At 46.2% G+C, this 18,115-nt stretch overlaps 1 protein-coding gene across 4 annotated transcripts in view; it reads left to right on the top strand.

Moving 5' to 3' along the window:
- The first annotated feature begins 555 nt into the window (after positions 1 to 555).
- Positions 556 to 18,115, top strand: part of LOC123998078 (glutamate receptor ionotropic, kainate 5-like) — a 151,622-nt gene continuing 134,062 nt past the window's right edge. For all 4 annotated transcript variants that reach the window (XR_006832220.1, XM_046302956.1, XM_046302955.1 and 1 more), the window contains exon 1: positions 556 to 649. The gene's annotated coding sequence lies outside the window, so the exon portion shown is untranslated. The remainder of the gene's footprint in view (positions 650 to 18,115) is intronic.

Below are 18,115 nucleotides of genomic sequence, written 5' to 3'. Positions count from 1 at the left end.
CTTCTGTTTCCCCCTCTTCTTCTGGGAGAGGTATTGGATTTAGACAACGGTACTCGGAGCCGTCGAGGCCTTCCGCCGGCCCAGAGGGAAGGAAAGGGAAGGAGGGAAGGAGGGAAGGAAAGGGAAGGAGGGAAGGAAACGGAAGGAGGGGGGCCCTTTTGGATTGAAACAGACACATTTTTCAACCCTCGTGTTTTATTTCACGAAGAGGCTCCTTCCACGTCTATAGCTCTACTGAGGAGAGGGGGAGAGATAAAGACAGGGAAGAAGACAGCACAACACCTTTTCACCTCCTTCTGTCTTTTACTCTCTACTTTTGTTGAGGGTGTCTGAAGATTTTTTCTATCCTCAGTTGTTGCTTTTTCTCCTCACCTCCAAAAGGAATATTGTTGCCCAGCTATCACAGTTCAAGTACCGGAATCTTCCATCTTTGTCCTCTCTCTCTCTCTCAGCCCCCCACCCCTTCTCGGAAACAATCCGGAATGCTGTGACAGCCCCACAAGTCCCCCTCCGCGGTAGACGCACCCCCCCTCGTCCCTGACCCCCCCCCCCACCAGTGGATTCCATCTCCATGCCCGTCGAGGGCTGTGCTGACTGGCTACTACACACATATATGGTACACCGCTTCTGATATCGTCTGACTCATTCTGTAAGTAGGACTCTTCTTTACCTGTGTTGTGTGTGACTGTTTATATGTACATGTATGTATCGTCTGACCGTACTTAGTTAATATCATGCTCTGTTTCCTAGCCATAGCATTTTTCTGCAGCGTTGGTTTTACTCTGCCTTCAAAGCGATGCGACTCTGGTTGCCTTTTCTGCCTCAGGTGGAGGCACTTCGTGTGTGTGTGTGTGTGTGTGTGTGTGTGTGTGTGTGTGTGTGTGTGTGTGTGTGTGTGTGTGTGTGTGTGTGTGTGTGTGTGTGTGTGTGTGTGTGTGTGTGTGTGTGTGTGTGTGTGTGTGTGTGTGTGTGTGTGTGTGTGTGTGTGTGTGTGAGTGCGTGCGTGTGAGTGCGTGCGTGCGTGTAAGAGTTGCAGCAGAATCAGTGGTGTGAGAGTAGAAACTGCATTTATGTTTATGTGTTGTTTTTGTGTGTGTAATGTGTGAGCGTCTACTGTAAGTCTGCCTGGGGTTCATTTGGACTAATTAGTGAAGTGTAAACTGCTTCTCAGAGCAGTTTTGGGTTCTTTGTCAGTGCATACATTTATTAGAAGGAGAGAAAGATGAAGACCAGAATGTGGAGAGAAGAGAGAGACAGAGGGTGAGGAGAGGGGGAGACAGGGAGAGAGAGAGGGGGGTGGGGGCTAGGGAGGCAGGGAGGGAGAGAGAGAGAGAAAGAGAGGGGGAGAGAGAGGGGGTGGGGGGTAAGGTGTGAGGGAGGGTGGGTGGGGGAGAGAGAATAGAGAGAGAGAAAGTGAGCGAGCGAGAGCGTGATTGATTCTGTTTTTCTCTGTCTGGCTAGCTCTGGGGCTTATCCACTTGCTTTCCAGTGTCCAGTTTACTATCAATTTCACTCATCTGTGCTAGCCTGCTGTTTCTATGTCCAATATTTCCAACAGACTGAGCCTCTCAAAGAGCTAAAATATCTCCTGCATGCTTCAAGAGTGTGTATAGTGTCAGTTTCCCTCTTGTGTGTGCCATTGTTTCCAGTTTACAATGTTGTCTTTAGATTATAGGCTTGACAAACATGGCAGCACCCTACTGTGTGTTCATGTTCTCATAGCCCATCCATCTCCACAGGCTTCCAACACATCTTTATACAGTCCCCAATCCACCCTTCCCTGCCCTGCACTGGGAAACGCTCAATCAAGATAGTCCCTTCAAACAGACCAATGAACTGTGAATAACGCCATTACACGCACAACTCTCTCCCGCCACTGAGAGAGGAGGAGGGAGGGAGAGGTAGAGAGAGAGGGAGAGGTAGAGAGAGAGGGAGAGAGAGAGAGAGAGAGAGAGAGAGAGAGAGAGAGAGAGAGAGAGAGAGAGAGAGAGAGAGAGAGAGAGAGAGAGAGAGAGAGAGAGAGAGAGAGAGAGAGAGAGAGAGAGAGAGAGAGAGAGAGATGATGGAGTGAGTGAGGGATGGAGGGAGAGAGGAAGAGAGGAAGAGAGAAAGAGGCAGAGGTATATGCAGAAGGAGAGAGGGAGGATGGATAAATAGATGGAGGAAGGATGCAGAAGGAACGAGGTAGAGGGATAGAGGAGCCTGTAGGGTCTGTGGAGCAGGAAAAGACCTCTGCTTCATGTGACCACGCTGATGGGCTTAGTAAGGCCCTACATTGTTCATAACTGTTGGACAGCCCAGGAGAATTAAGATGACTAAATAATACCATTACTGCAGAAGCACAGAGACAACATAACACTGATTTCCTTTCTCTGCTCCAGAATAGGCTGGAGAGGACAGGAGGAGTGAGCTTCAGTGTGTTGCGAAAGGGATGTCATAATGGCTTTATATACAGTGCATTCGGGAAGTATTCAGACCCCTTGACTTTTTCCAAATTGTGTTACGTTACAGCCTTATTCTAAAATGGATTTAATTTTTTTTATCCCCTCATTAATCTACACACAATACGCCATAATGACAAAGCAAAAACAGGTTTTTAGAAATGTTGGCAAATATGATTATTTTTAAACATTTACAGTATTCAGACCCTTTACTCAGTACTTTGTTGAAGCATCTTTGGCAGATATTACAGCCTTGAGTCTTCTTGGGTATGACACACCTGTTTGACACACCTATATTTGGGGTGTTTCTTCCATTCTTCTCCACAGATCCTCTAAAACTCTGTCAGGTTGGGTGGGGATAGTCACTGCACAATTATTTTCAGGTCTGAGATGTTCACTCAGGTTCAAGTCCGGGCTCTGGCTGGGCCACTCAAGGACATTCAGAGACTTGTCCCGAAGCCACTCCTGCGTTGTCTTGGCTATGTGGTTAGAGTCATTGTTCTTTTGGAAGGTGAACCTTCTCCCCAGTCTGAGGTCCTGAGCGCTCTGGGGCAGGTTTTCATCAAGGATCTCTCTGTTTTTTGCTTCGTTCATCTTACCCTCGATCCTGACTGTCATGTTTTGTCTTAGATTGTCTTGTCATTTTGCTTTTCCCTCTGTTCATTTTCCCCCCTGCTGGTCTTTTTAGGTTCGTTCCCCTTTTTCTCTCTCCCTTCCTCTCTCTCTTCTCTCTATCGTTCCGTTCCTGCTCCCAGCTGTTCCTATTTCCCCTAATCAATCATTTAGTCTTCCCACACCTGTTCCTTATCTTTTCCCCTGATTAGAGTCCCTATTTCTTCCCTTGTTTTCCGTTCCTGTCCTGGCGGATCCTTGTCTATTGTTCACCGTGCTGTGTCTGTGTATCGCCCTGTCGTGTCGTGTTTCCCTCAGATGCTGCGTGGAGAGCAGGTGTCTGAGTCTGCTAGGTTCAAGTGCCTTCCCGAGGCAACCTGCAGTTCTTGATCGAGTCTCCAGTCTGTTCTCGTCATTACGAGTGGAATTATGTCTTATGTTTGTAGAATTACTTTACTGGATTAAAGACTCTGTTTTCGCCAAGTCGCTTTTGGGTCCTCATTCACCTGCATGACAGAAGGATCCGACCAAAGAATGGACCCAGCGACTACAGACGTTCGTAACACTGCCGTCGAGATCCAAGGAGCCATGCTCGGCAGACACGAGCAGGAATTGTCTGCTGCTCGCCATGCCGTGGAGAACCTGTCCGCTCAGGTTTCCGACCTCTCTGGACAGTTCCAGAGTCTTCGTCTCGTGCCACCTGTTACTTCCTGGCCTGCCGAGCCTCCGGAACCTAGGGTTAATAACCCACCTTGCTACTCCGGGCAGCCCACGGAGTGCCGCTCCTTTCTCACCCAGTGTGATATTGTGTTCTCTCTCCAACCCAACACATACTCTAGCGAGAGAGCTCGGGTTGCTTACGTCATTTCACTCCTTACTGGCCGGGCTCGAGAGTGGGGCACAGCTATCTGGGAGGCAAGGGCTGATTGTTCAAACAATTACCAGAACTTTAAAGAGGAGATGATTCGGGTTTTTGACCGTTCAGTTTTGGTAGGGAGGCTTCTAGGGCCCTGGCTTCCCTATGCCAAGGTGATCGATCCATAACGGATTACTCTATAGAGTTTCGCACTCTTGCTGCCTCTAGTGACTGGAACGAGCCGGCGCTGCTCGCTCGTTTTCTGGAGGGACTCCACGCAGTGGTCAAAGATGAGATTCTCTCTCGGGAGGTTCCCTCCAGTGTGGACTCTTTGATTGCTCTCGCCATCCGCATAGAACGACGGGTAGATCTTCGTCACCAAGCTCGTGGAAGAGAGCTCGCGTCAACGGTGTTTCCCTGCTCCGCATCGCAACCATCTCCCTCCTCTGGCTCAGAGACTGAGCCCATGCAGCTGGGAGGTATTCACATCTCGACTAAGGAGAGGGAACGGAGGATCACCAACCGCCTGTGCCTCTATTGCGGATTTGATGGACATTTTGTCAATTCATGTCCAGTAAAAGGCCAGAGCTCATCAGTAAGCGGAGGGCTACTGGTGAGCGCTACTACTCAGGTCTCTTCATCTAGATCCTGTACTACTATGTCGGTCCATCTACGCTGGACCGGTTCGGGTGCTACATGCAGTGCCTTGATTGACTCGGGGCTGAGGGTTGTTTCATGGACGAAGCATGGGCTCGGAAACATGACATTCCTTTCAGACAGTTAGACAAGCCTACGCCCATGTTTGCCTTAGATGGTAGTCATCTTCCCAGTATCAGATTTGAGACACTACCTTTAACTCTCACAGTATCTGGTAACCACAGTGAGACTATTTCTTTTTTGATTTTTCGTTCACCTTTTACACCTGTTGTTTTGGGTCATCCCTGGCTAGTATGTCATAATCCTTCTATTAATTGGTCTAGTAATTCTATCCTATCCTGGAACGTTTCTTGTCATGTGAAGTGTTTAATGTCTGCCATCCCTCCCATTTCTTCTGTCCCCACTTCTCAGGAGGAACCTGGCGATTTGACAGGAGTGCCGGAGGAATATCATGATCTGCGCACGGTCTTCAGTCGGTCCCGAGCCAACTCCCTTCCTCCTCACCGGTCGTATGATTGTAGTATTGATCTCCTTCCGGGGACCACTCCCCCTCGGGGTAGACTATACTCTCTGTCGGCTCCCGAACGTAAGGCTCTCGAGGATTATTTATCTGTGTCTCTTGACGCCGGTACCATAGTGCCTTCTTCCTCTCCGGCCGGGGCGGGGTTCTTTTTGTTAAGAAAAGGACGGTACTCTGCGCCCCTGCGTGGATTATCGAGGGCTGAATGACATAACGGTTAAGAATCGTTATCCGCTTCCCCTTATGTCATCAGCCTTCGAGATTCTGCAGGGAGCCAGGTGCTTTACTAAGTTGGACCTTCGTAACGCTTACCATCTCGTGCGCATCAGAGAGGGGGACGAGTGGAAAACGGCGTTTAACACTCCTTTAGGGCATTTTGAGTACCGGGTTCTGCCGTTTGGTCTCGCCAATGCGCCAGCTGTTTTTCAGGCATTAGTTAATGATGTTCTGAGAGACATGCTGAACATCTTTGTTTTTGTCTATCTTGACGATATCCTGATTTTTTCACCGTCACTCGAGATTCATGTTCAGCACGTTCGACGTGTTCTACAGCGCCTTTTAGAGAATTGTCTCTACGTGAAGGCTGAGAAGTGCTCTTTTCATGTCTCCTCCGTTACTTTTCTCGGTTCCGTTATTTCCGCTGAAGGCATTCAGATGGATTCCGCTAAGGTCCAAGCTGTCAGTGATTGGCCCGTTCCAAGGTCACGTGTCGAGTTGCAGCGCTTTTTAGGTTTCGCTAATTTCTATCAGCGTTTCATTCGTAATTTCGGTCAAGTTGCTGCCCCTCTCACAGCTCTTACTTCTGTCAAGACGTGTTTTAAGTGGTCCGGTTCCGCCCAGGGAGCTTTTGATCTTCTAAAAGAACGTTTTACGTCCGCTCCTATCCTCGTTACTCCTGACGTCACTAGACAATTCATTGTCGAGGTTGACGCTTCAGAGGTAGGCGTGGGAGCCATTCTATCCCAGCGCTTCCAGTCTGACGATAAGGTTCATCCTTGCGCTTATTTTTCTCATCGCCTGTCGCCATCTGAACGCAACTATGATGTGGGTAACCGCGAACTGCTCGCCATCCGCTTAGCCCTAGGCGAATGGCGACAGTGGTTGGAGGGGGCGACCGTTCCTTTTGTCGTTTGGACAGACCATAAGAACCTTGAGTACATCCGTTCTGCCAAACGACTTAATGCCCGTCAAGCTCGTTGGGCGTTGTTTTTCGCTCGTTTCGAGTTTGTGATTTCTTACCGTCCGGGTAGCAAAAACACCAAGCCTGATGCCTTATCCCGTCTGTTTAGTTCTTCTGTGGCTTCTACTGATCCCGAGGGGATTCTTCCTTATGGGCGTGTTGTCGGGTTGACAGTCTGGGGAATTGAAAGACAGGTTAAGCAAGCACTCACGCACACTGTGTCGCCGCGCGCTTGTCCTAGTAACCTCCTTTTCGTTCCTGTTTCCACTCGTCTGGCTGTTCTTCAGTGGGCTCACTCTGCCAAGTTAGCTGGTCATCACGGTGTTCGAGGCACTCTTGCGTCTATTCGCCAGCGCTTTTGGTGGCCGACTCAGGAGCGTGATTTCGCGCCGTTTCGTGGCTGCTTGTTCGGACTGCGCGCAGACTAAGTCGGGTAACTCTCCTCCTGCCGGTCGTCTCAGACCGCTCCCCATTCCTTCTCGACCATGGTCTCACATCGCCCTAGACTTCATTACCGGTCTGCCTTTGTCTGCGGGGAAGACTGTGATTCTTACGGTTGTCGATAGGTTCTCTAAGGCGGCACATTTCATTCCCCTCGCTAAACTTCCTTCCGCTAAGGAGACGGCACAAATCATCATCGAGAATGTGTTCAGAATTCATGGCCTCCCGTTAGACGCCGTTTCAGACAGAGGCCCGCAATTCACGTCACAGTTTTGGAGGGAGTTCTGTCGTTTGATTGGTGCGTCCGTCAGTCTCTCTTCCGGGTTTCATCCCCAGTCTAACGGTCAAGCAGAGAGGGCCAATCAGACGATTGGTCGCATACTACGCAGCCTTTCTTTCAGAAACCCTGCGTCTTGGGCAGAACAGCTCCCTGGGCAGAATACGCTCACAACTCGCTTCCTTCGTCTGCTACCGGGTTATCTCCGTTTCAGAGTAGTCTGGGTTACCAGCCTCCTCTGTTCTCTTCCCAGCTTGCCGAGTCCAGCGTTCCCTCCGCTCAGCGTTTGTCCAACGTTGTGAGCGCACCTGGAGGAGGGTGAGGTCTGCACTTTGCCGTTACAGGGCACATACTGTGAGAGCCGCCAATAAACGCAGGATTAAGAGTCCTAGGTATTGTTGCGGCCAGAGAGTGTGGCTTTCCACTCGCAACCTTCCTCTTACGACAGCTTCTCGTAAGTTGACTCCGCGGTTCATTGGTCCGTTCCGTGTCTCCCAGGTCGTCAATCCTGTCGCTGTGCGACTGCTTCTTCCGCGACATCTTCGTCGCGTCCATCCTGTCTTCCATGTCTCCTGTGTCAAGCCCTTTCTTCGCACCCCCGTTCGTCTTCCCTCCCCCCTCCCGTCCTTGTCGAGAGCGCACCTATTTACAAGGTACGTAGGATCATGGACATGCGTTCTCGGGGACGGGGTCACCAATACTTAGTGGATTGGGAGGGTTACGGTCCTGAGGAGAGGAGTTGGGTTCCGTCTCGGGACGTGCTGGACCGTTCACTCATTGATGATTTCCTCCGTTGCCGCCAGGATTCCTCTCGAGTGCGCCAGGAGGCGCTCGGTGAGTGGGGGGTACTGTCATGTTTTGTCTTAGATTGTCTTGTCATTTTGCTTTTCCTCTGTTCATTTTCCCCCTGCTGGTCTTTTAGGTTCGTTCCCCTTTTTCTCTCTCCCTTCCTCTCTCTCTTCTCTCTATCGTTCCGTTCCTGCTCCCAGCTGTTCCTATTTCCCCTAATCAATCATTTAGTCTTCCCACACCTGTTCCTTATCTTTTCCCCTGATTAGAGTCCCTATTTCTTCCCTTGTTTTCCGTTCCTGTCCTGGCGGATCCTTGTCTATTGTTCACCGTGCTGTGTCTGTGTCGTGTCGTGTCGTGTTTCCCTCAGATGCTGCGTGGAGAGCAGGTGTCTGAGTCTGCTAGGTTCAAGTGCCTTCCCGAGGCAACCTGCAGTTCTTGATCGAGTCTCCAGTCTGTTCTCGTCATTACGAGTGGAATTATGTCTTATGTTTGTAGAATTACTTTACTGGATTAAAGACTCTGTTTTCGCCAAGTCGCTTTTGGGTCCTCATTCACCTGCATGACACTGACTAGTCTCCCAGTCCCTGCCCCTGAAAAAAATCCCCACAGCATGATGCTGCCATCAACATGCTTCACCATAGGGATGGTGCCAGGTTTCCTCCAGATGTGATGCTTGGCATTCAGGCCAACGAGTTCAATCTTGGTTTCATCAGACCAGAGAATCTTGTTTCTCATGGTCTGAGAGTCCTTTAGGTAACGCCAAGCGGGCTGTCATGTGCCTTTTACTGAGGAGTGGCTTCCGTCTGGCTACTCTACCATAAAGGCCTGATTGGTGGAGTGCTGCAGAGATGGTTGTCCTTCTGGAAGCTTCTCCCATCTCCATAGAGGAACTCTGGAGCTCTGTCAGTCACCTTCCTGACTAAGGCCCTCCTTCCCCGATTGCTCAGTTTGGCTGGGTGGCCAGCACTAGGAAGAGTCTTGGTTGTTCCAAACTTCTTCCATTTAAGAATGAGGGAGGCCACTGTGTTCTCTACGGACAATTCCTTCAACTTCATTGCTTGATTTTTGCTCTGATATGAACTGTCAACTGTGGGATCTTATATAGACAGGTGTGTGCCTTTCCAAATCATGTCCAATGAATTGAATTTACCACAGGCGGACTCCAATCAAGTTGTAGAAACATCTCAAAGATGATCAATGGAAACAGGATGCACCTGATCTGAATTTCGAGTCTTATAGCAAAGGGTCAAAATACTTATGTAAATAAGGTATATATATATATATATATATATATATTTTGTAATACCTTTGAAAAAAATCTTAAAACCTGTTTTCACTTTGTCATTATGGGATATTGTGTGTAGATTGATGAGGATTCCTTTTTATTTAGTACATTTTAGAATTAGGCTGAAAAGTAACAAAATGTGGAAAAGGTCAAGGGCTCTGAATACTTTCTGAATGCACTGTATAATGCCTACACAATGCTGTCATAACAACTGACATGACCATGTACCCTTGTAGCTCTCACTTCTGACAGTGTTATGTACTGTAACTAGGTTGGCATGTGGTTTGACATGTATACAGTGACATGTAGCTAAGACCAAGGCTTCATTCTTTTGGATCCATTATGGGATAAATTAGATTTTATAGCCAGGGCCCCAGGTTTGGTCTGGTGGTGATAGTTGTAGTAGTATTAGAGTTTATAACCAGGGCCCCAGGTTTGCTCTGGTGGTGATAGTTGTAGCAGTATTAGAGTTTATAAACAGGGCCCCAGGTTTGCTCTGATGGTGATAGTTGTAGTAGTATTAGAGTTTATAACCAGGGCCCCAGGTTTGGTCTGGTGGTGATAGTTGTAGTAGTATTAGAGTTTATAACCAGGGCCCCAGGTTTGGTCTGGTGGTGATAGTTGTAGTAGTATTAGAGTTTATAAACAGGGCCCCAGGTTTGGTCTGGTGGTGAAAGTAGTAGCAGTATTAGAGTTTATAAACAGGGCCCCAGGTTTGGTCTGGTGGTGAAAGTAGTAATATTAGAGTTTATAACAAATGCCTCAGGTTTGATCTGGTTGTGGTTGTAGTATTAGAGTTTAAAACCAGGGCCCCAGGTTTGGTCTGGTTCTGATTGTGGTAGTAGTATTAGAGTTTATTAACAGAGCCCCAGGTTTTGTCTGGTGGTGTTAGTTGTAGTAGTATTGGAATTTATAACCAGGTTCGCAGGTTTGGTCTGGTGGTGATCGTAGTAGTAGTATTAGAGTTTATAACCAGGGCACCAGGTTTGGTTAGGAGATGATTGTAGTAGTAGTATTAGAGTTTATAACAGAGGCCTCAGGTTTGGTATGGTGGTGATAGTAATAATAGCATTAGAATTTATATCCAGTCTCCCCAGGTTTGGTCTGGTGGTGATAGTTGTAGTAGTATTAGAGTTTATAACCAGGGCCCCAGGTTTGGTCTGGTGGTGATAGTTGTAGTAGTATTAGAGTTTATAACCAGGGCCCCAGGTTTGCTCTGGTGGTGATAGTTGTAGTATTAGAATTTATAACCAGGGCTCCAGGTTTGCTCTAGTGGTGATAGCAGTGGTTGTAGTAGAGTTAATAACCATGCTCTCAAGGTTTGGTCTGGCGGTGAAAGTAGTAGCATTATTTGAGTTTATAGCCAGGGCCCCAGCTTTGTGTTTGGTGGTGATCATAGTAGTAGTTTTAGAGCTTTTAACCATATTCCCAGGTTTGGTCTGGTGGTGATAGTAGTAGATGTATTAGAGTTAATAAAAAGAGCCCCAGGTTTGGTCTTTTGGTGATAGTAGTAGTATTAGATTTTATAAATGGGGCCCCAGGTTTGGTCTGTGGTGATCGTAGTAGTAGTAGTATTAGTAGTTTATAACCAGGGCCCCAGGTTTGGTCTGTGGTGATCGTAGTAGTAGTATTAGTAGTTTATAACCAGGGCCCCAAGTTTGGTCTGTGGTGATCGTAGTAGTAGTATTAGTAGTTTATAACCAGGGCCCCAGGTTTGGTCCGGTGGTGATATTAGTAGTATTAGAGTTTATAACCAGGGCCCCAGGTTTGGTCTGGTGGTGATAGTAGTAGTAGTTTTAGAGTTGATAAACAAGTCCCCGGGTTTGGTCTTTGGTGATAGTTGTAGTAGTAAAAGAGTTTATGACCAGGGGCCCAGGTTTTGTCTGGTGGTGATAGTAGTAGTAGTATTCGAGTTTATAACCAGGTTCCCAGGTTTGGTCTGGTTCTGATCGTTGTAGTATTATTAGAGTTCATATAACCAGGGCCCCGGGTTTGGTTTGGTGGTGATAGTAGAAGTATTATTAAAGTTTATAACCAGATCCCCAGGTTTGGTCTGGCGGTGAAAGTAGTAGTAGAAATTTAACCAGGGTCCCAGGTTTGGTCTGGTGATGATAGTAGTTGTATCAAATCAAATCAAATGTATTTATATTGCACTTCGTACATCAGCTGATATATCAAAGTGCTGTCCAGAAACCCAGCCTAAAACCCCAAACAGCAAGCAATGCAGTTGTAGAATCACGGTGGCTAGGAAAAACTCCCTAGAATGGCCAAAACCTAGGTAGAAATATAGAGAGGAACCAGGCTGTGAGGGGTGGCCAGTCCTCTTCTGGCTGTGCCGGGAGGAGATTATAATGTTCATAAATTACCAGCATGGTCAAATAATAGTAATCACAGTGAACAGGTCAGGGTTCAATAGCAGCAGGTAGAACAGTTGAAACTGGAGCAGCAGCACGGCCAGGTGGACTGGGGACGACAAGGAGTAATCATGCCAGGTTGTCCTGAGGCATGGTTCTCGGGCTCAGGTCCTCCGAGAGAGAGAAAGAACGAGAAAATTAGAGAGAGCATACTTAAAATCACACAGGACACTGGATAAGACAGGTGAAGACAGGAAGACCACATCAGTGACTCAACCCACTCAAGTGACGCACCCCTCCTAGGGACGGCATGGAAGAGCACCAATAAGCCAATGACTCGGCCCCTGTAATAGAGGCAGAGAATCCCAGTGGAGAGAGGGGAACCGGCTAGGCGGTTCGTTGCTCCAGTGCCTTTCTTTTCACTTTCACACTCCTGGGCCCGACTACACTCAATCATAAGACCTACTGAAGAGATAAGTCCTCAGTAAAGACTGAAAGGTTGATACCGAATCTGCGTCTCTCACATGGGTATCAAATCAAATTGATTTATATAGCCCTTCGTACATCAGCTGATATCTCAAAGTGCTGTACAGAAACCCAGCCTAAAACCCCAAACAGCAAGCAATGCAGGTGTAGAAGCACGGGGGCTAGGAAAAACTCCCTAGAAAGGCCAAAACCTAGGAAGAAACCTAGAGAGGAACCAGGCTATGTGGGGTGGCCAGTCCTCTTCTGGCTGTGCCGGGTGGAGATTATAACAGAACATGGCCAAGATGTTCAAATGTTCATAAATGACCAGCATGGTCGTATAATAATAAGGCAGAACAGTTGAAACTGGAGCAGCAGCACGGTCAGACCATTCCGAAAAAATGGAGCTCTATAGGAGAAAGCCCTGCCTCCAGCTGTTTGCTTAGAAATTCTAGGGACAATTAGGAGGCCTGTGTCTTGTGACCGTAGCGTACGTGTAGGTATGTACGGCAGGATCAAATCGTAAAGATAGGTAGGAGTAAGCCCATGTAATGCTTTGTAGGTTATCAGTTAATCCTTGAAATCATACCTTGCCTTAACAGGAAGCCAGTGTAGGGATGCTAGCGCTGGAGTAATATGATCAAAGTTTTTGGTTCTAGTCAGGATTCTAGCAGCCGTATTTAGCACTACCTGAAGTTTATTTAGTGCTTTGTCCGGGTAGCCGGAAAGTAGAGCATTGCAGTAGTCTAACCTAGAAGTAACAAAATCATGGATTAGTTTTTCTGCAACAATTTTGGACATAAAATCTGATCTTTGCAATGTTACGCAGATGGAAAAAGCTGTCCTTGAAACAATCTTGATATGTTCGTCAAAGAGAGATCAGTCTCTAGAGTAACGCCAAGGTCCTTCAGAGTTTTATTTGAGACGACTGTATAACCAACAAGATTAATTGTCAGATTCAACAGAAGATCTCTTTGTTTCTTGGGACCTAGAACAAGCATCTCTGTTTTGTCCGAGTTTAAAAGTAGAACGTTTGCAGCCATCCACTTCCTTATGTCTGAAACACAGGCTTCCAGCGAGGGCAATTTTGGGGCTTCACCATGTTTCATTGAAATGTACAGCTGTGTGTCATCCGCATAGCAGTGAAAGTTAACATTATGTTTTCGAATGACATCCCCAAAAGGTTAAATATATAGTGAAAACAATAGTGGTCCTAAAATGGAACCTTGAGGAACACCGAAATGTACAGTTGATTTGTCAGAGGACAAACCATTCACAGAGACAAACTGATATCTTTCCGACAGATAAGATCTAAACCTGGCCAGAACTTGTCCGTGTAGACCAATTTGGGTTTCCCATCTCTCCAAAAGAATGTGGTAATCGATGGTATCAAAAGCAGCACTAAGGTCTAGGAGCACGAGGACAGATGCAGAGCCTCGGTCTGACGCCATTAAAAGGTAATTTACCATCTTCAAAAGTGCAGTCTCAATGCTATGATGGGGTCTAAAACCAGACTGAAGCATTTAGTATACATTGTTTGTCTTCAGGAAGGCAGTGAGTTGCTGCACAACTGCTTTTAAAAAAATGTTTGAGTGGAATGGGAGATTCGATATAGGCCGATAGTTTTTTATATTTTCTGGGACAATGTTTGGCTTTTTCAAGAGAGGCTTTATTTCTGCCACTTTTAGTGAGTTTGGTAAACATCCGGTGGATAGAGAGCCATTTATTATGTTCAACATAGGAGGGCCAAGCACAGGAAGCGGCTCTTTCAGTAGTTTAGTTGGAATAGGGTCCAGTATGAAGCTTGAAGGTTTAGAGGCCATGATTATTTTCATCATTGTGTCAAGAGATATAGTACTTAAACACTTGAGTGTCTCTCTTGATCCTAGGTCCTGGCAGAGTTCTGCAGACTCAGGACAACTGAGCTTTGGAGGAATATGCAGATTTAAAGAGGAGTCCATAATTAGCTTTCTAATGATCATGATCTTTTCCTCAAAGAAGTTCATGAATTTATCACTGCTGAAGTGAAAGCCATCGTCTCTTGGGGAATGCTGCTTTTTAGTTAGGTTTGCGACAGTATCAACAATACATTTTGGATTGTTCTTATCTTCCTCAATTAGGTTGGAAAAATAGGATGATCGAGCAGCAGTGAGGGCTCTTTGATACTGCACGGTGCTGTCTTTCCAAGCTAGTCGGAAGACTTCCAGCTTGGTGTGGCGACATTTCTGTTCCAATTTTCTGGAAGCTTGCTTCAGAGCTCTGGTATTTTCTGTATATCAGGGAGTTAGTTTCTTATGACAAATGTTTTTAGTTTTTAGGGGTACATCTGCATCTAGGGTATTGCGCAAGGTTAAATTGAGTTCCTCAGTTAGGTGGTTAACTGATTTTTGTCCTCTGACGTCCTTGGGTAGGCAGAGGGAGTCTGGAAGGGCATGAAGGAATCTTTTGGTTGTCTGAGAATTTTTAGCATGACTTTTGATGCTCCTTGGTTGGGGTCTGAGCAGATTATTTGTTGCGATTGGAAACATAATAAAATGGTGGTCCGATAGTCCAGGATTATGATGAAAAACATTAAGATCCACAATATTTATTCCATGGGACAAAACTAGGTCCACAGTACGACTGTGACAGTGAGTAGGTCCGGAGACATGTTGGACAAAACCCACTGAGTCGATGATGGCTCCGAAAGCCTTTTGGAGTGGGTCTGTGGACTTTCCCATGTGAATATTAAAGTCACCAAAAATTAGAATATTATCTGCTATGACTACAAGGTCCGATAGGAATTCAGGGAACTCAGTGAGGAACGCTGTATATGACAGTAGCTATAAAAAGTGATTGAGTAGGCTGCATAGATTTCATGACTAGAAGCTCAAAAGACAAAAACGTAGGTTTTTTTTCGTAAATTGAAATTTGCTATCATAAATGTTAGCAACATCTCCTTATAACCAGGGCCCCAGGTTTGGTCTGGTGGTGGTAATAGTAGCACTGATTGGTCTGGTTGTGATAGTAGAAGTAGTAAAATTAGAGCTTAAAAGAAGGGCCCCAGGTTTGGTGTGGTGGTGAAAGTAGTAGTTTTAGAGTTTTTAACCAGGGCCCCAGGTTTGGTGTGGTGGTGAAAGTAGTAGTTTTAGAGTTTTTAACCAGGGCCCCAGGTTTGGTGTGGTGGTGAAAGTAGTAGTTTTAGAGTTTTTAACCAGGGTCCCAGGTTTGGTGTGGTGGTGAAAGTAGTAGTTTTAGAGTTTTTAACCAGGGCCCCAGGTTTGGTGTGGTGGTGAATCATCATCTCATATGTATATACTGTACTCTATACCATCTACTGCATCTTGCCTATGCCGTTCTGTACCATCACTCATTCATATATATGTATGTACTGTACATATTATTTATCCCTTTACACTTGTGTGTATAAGGTAGTAGTTGTGGAATTGTTAGGTTAGATTACTCGTTGGTTATTACTGCATTGTCGGAACTAGAAGCACAAGCATTTCGCTACACTCGCATTAACATCTGCTAACCATGTGTATGTGACCAATAAAATTTGATTTGATTTGTTCTAAACTGAATCTCCATTCCCTACTCCTCTTATCTCAATGTTCTACAATGAATCCTGTGTGCCTAGCTAGCCATGTGTTCCATGTAGCCGGTCTTGGCAGCGTTGACATATATTTCCGCTAAGTTGACCTTGCAGTTTAAAACGTAATAAAAGCAGAACTCCCAGCCATTTTGTTCATCGATATGTCCACGCTCCTCTGGATGCTGATAAATGGTGTTCTCTCCCAAGGGAGAGTAGAAAAACCAATAGGTTGCAGAACTACAGCACAGAGTGGTTAGCTTATGTAGAGCACAGTAAACCTACTACTGGAATATCAGGGCCGAACCCATATCTCTCATAGTAACTAATAATAGCGCTGAACTTGAAACCCCTGACTTGACGGCTGATTGGACCTACACCTGTGCTTCTCTCTGCAGAAGCTACAATTAGTCAGTAGCATTAAAGGCCCGGTCTGAGAAGACTACTGGTAAAAGCAAGTTGGAACAAAACACACATTACACGCGACATAGCAAGGGTGTTCACAACCACTCGACTGGTGTTAGGGTTAGGGCCTATAAAACCAACACATCACACTTGTACATGGTAACTCAACACGCTATTGACCGTGACATTGATTTTCCAGTCAGCCCCATCTACTTAGAAGAGGTTAGCTGAGCCGTTACTTACAGTGTTTTTCCATGTACAGGACTGTCATGTATTGTAAAAAGCAAAGCATTAATGTTATGTGGTGTAATGGCTCTATGTAGAACTTACTTTTACTGTAGCCTCTAACACAGTGTTATTCAAAGCCTGTGTTGCGAAGGGGGATCTGCAGTGGGGTCTGAAAAAATGTAGTCCCCAGAAATTCTGTCTAAATAAATGGGGTCCCCAGAAATTCTGTCTGAATAAATGGGGTCCCCAGAAATTTTGTCTAAATAAATGGGGTCCCCAGAAATTCTGTCTGAATAAATGGGTTCCCCGCTGAAAAAGTTTGAATAGCACTGATCTAACCTCTCCAGCTGAGACCCACAGACATCAGCCAGTGTATGAATCACTGCTTCACTAATGTTAAAGAGTTCACATGAGGGACACCAACCCAAACCCTGCAGCATACAACTCATGATTAGCCAGTCGATCTAACGATCAGCTCTCTAGTTTGTACAGTTAATTAAAGCTTCACAGGGGGTGATGTTGTTTGTTCATTCACTGGGCTCCAGTGTAGTTGGCACACACACAATGAAATGTGAAATTAAAAGAATGTCTTAACATCCAGTCTAAACACGTTGTAGATGATCCCAGGTTTGTATGTAATCTAGCAACGTCTCGATCCCTGTCTTCAGCAGGCATGATCATAATAAATCACCTAATCTGGTAAGGGACATGATATCTACACAGTACAGAGATAACTAGTGTAAGAGATACAGAGGAATTAAACCTAACAGCACAGACGATCCTACAGTTTGACTTGATGAGGTGGACACTAATTGCTCTACCCTTTAATATTAGGCTTTGTGCTTTTCTCTGTACTGTACTGCACTGCACTGCAGCACCAACCTCCTGCCTGCTGCCTCCTGTTTGCCAGTGGCACCAGCGCGATGCGAGGCCGTCCAGCCCGTCGGCCCCATATAAAAGCCCAGCTCCTCATTGCCTAATGGAGCAGAAGGAATGGGCATGTTTGTATAGCTGGCTGTCAGCTCCTGGCTGGCATGTCATGCTCAGGGAGAGACTAGAGGGAGGGGGGACTTGGGGGATGGGCATTAGGGTGCTCCCTCCTGCCTGGGTTGTGTGGTCCATCTACCGTAAAGTAAAGTGAAGGCTGCTAATAGCCTTATCTGTTAATGTAGTCATTACAATTAGATCGCTGATGGTCTTTGGGTGCGTGTCTCTGTGTGTGTGTGTGTGTGTGTGTGTGTGTGTGTGTGTGTGTGTGTGTGTGTGTGTGTGTGTGTGTGTGTGTGTGTGTGTGTGTGTGTGTGTGTGTGTGTGTGTGTGTGTGTGTGTGTGTGTGTGTGTGTGTGTGTGTGTGTGTAAAAGGGGTTACTATGCTGTTAAAGAGTAGTGCGTCCTTCAGACTTGCAGTAGTATAATAGGTTTATAAAGGACTGTCAGCAGTGGTTCTCTCTGTTACAATTCATAGAACAGATCAGTATCAAATCAGTTTAATCAGGTTTTAGAATAATATTAAACACGGGTTACTACTCAGGTGACAGTCCTAGTCTGAGATAATAGGTTTGGTGGGAAGACCATGTTACCGTGGCATACAGGCCTACAGCAGTAGCATCAATGGTTACAGCCCAGAGAGTTCCATTATCTCTGGATGGATTGGAAACGGCTGGTCACTGGGATCACTTGGGTAAAGACATAGAGAGGTTCATGAGTCTAATTTCAGTTATAGGAGGAGAGAATGGGTAGGCCTAATGTGGTGAGAGAGTCATGTTACAAGAGTTCATTCTGGGAGGAGGACTACAGAACATCCAAGCCTATCCAAATCACCCCAAGATTAAACATCCTTTATTGAAATGGGATTTGTATGTTTGAAATAAAAAAACAGACATTAATTGGCAGTTTATTATTTGGTTCCATACTGGTCTTCATAAGGGTCCAGCTGGTTATCTGAGGTCCTGGCCCAGAGAGGAGAGAGTGGGCTGGTGAAGGGCATTGGGTATAATAGCGTGTTGTTTTGGTAGCGGGTGGCTGGCTGGC

This window comes from Oncorhynchus gorbuscha, linkage group LG15, assembly GCF_021184085.1.
Source record: "Oncorhynchus gorbuscha isolate QuinsamMale2020 ecotype Even-year linkage group LG15, OgorEven_v1.0, whole genome shotgun sequence".
NCBI lineage: Eukaryota > Metazoa > Chordata > Actinopteri > Salmoniformes > Salmonidae > Oncorhynchus > Oncorhynchus gorbuscha.
The sequence above is the reverse complement of the archived record's forward strand: the minus strand, read 5'-3'. Positions and strand labels throughout refer to the sequence as shown.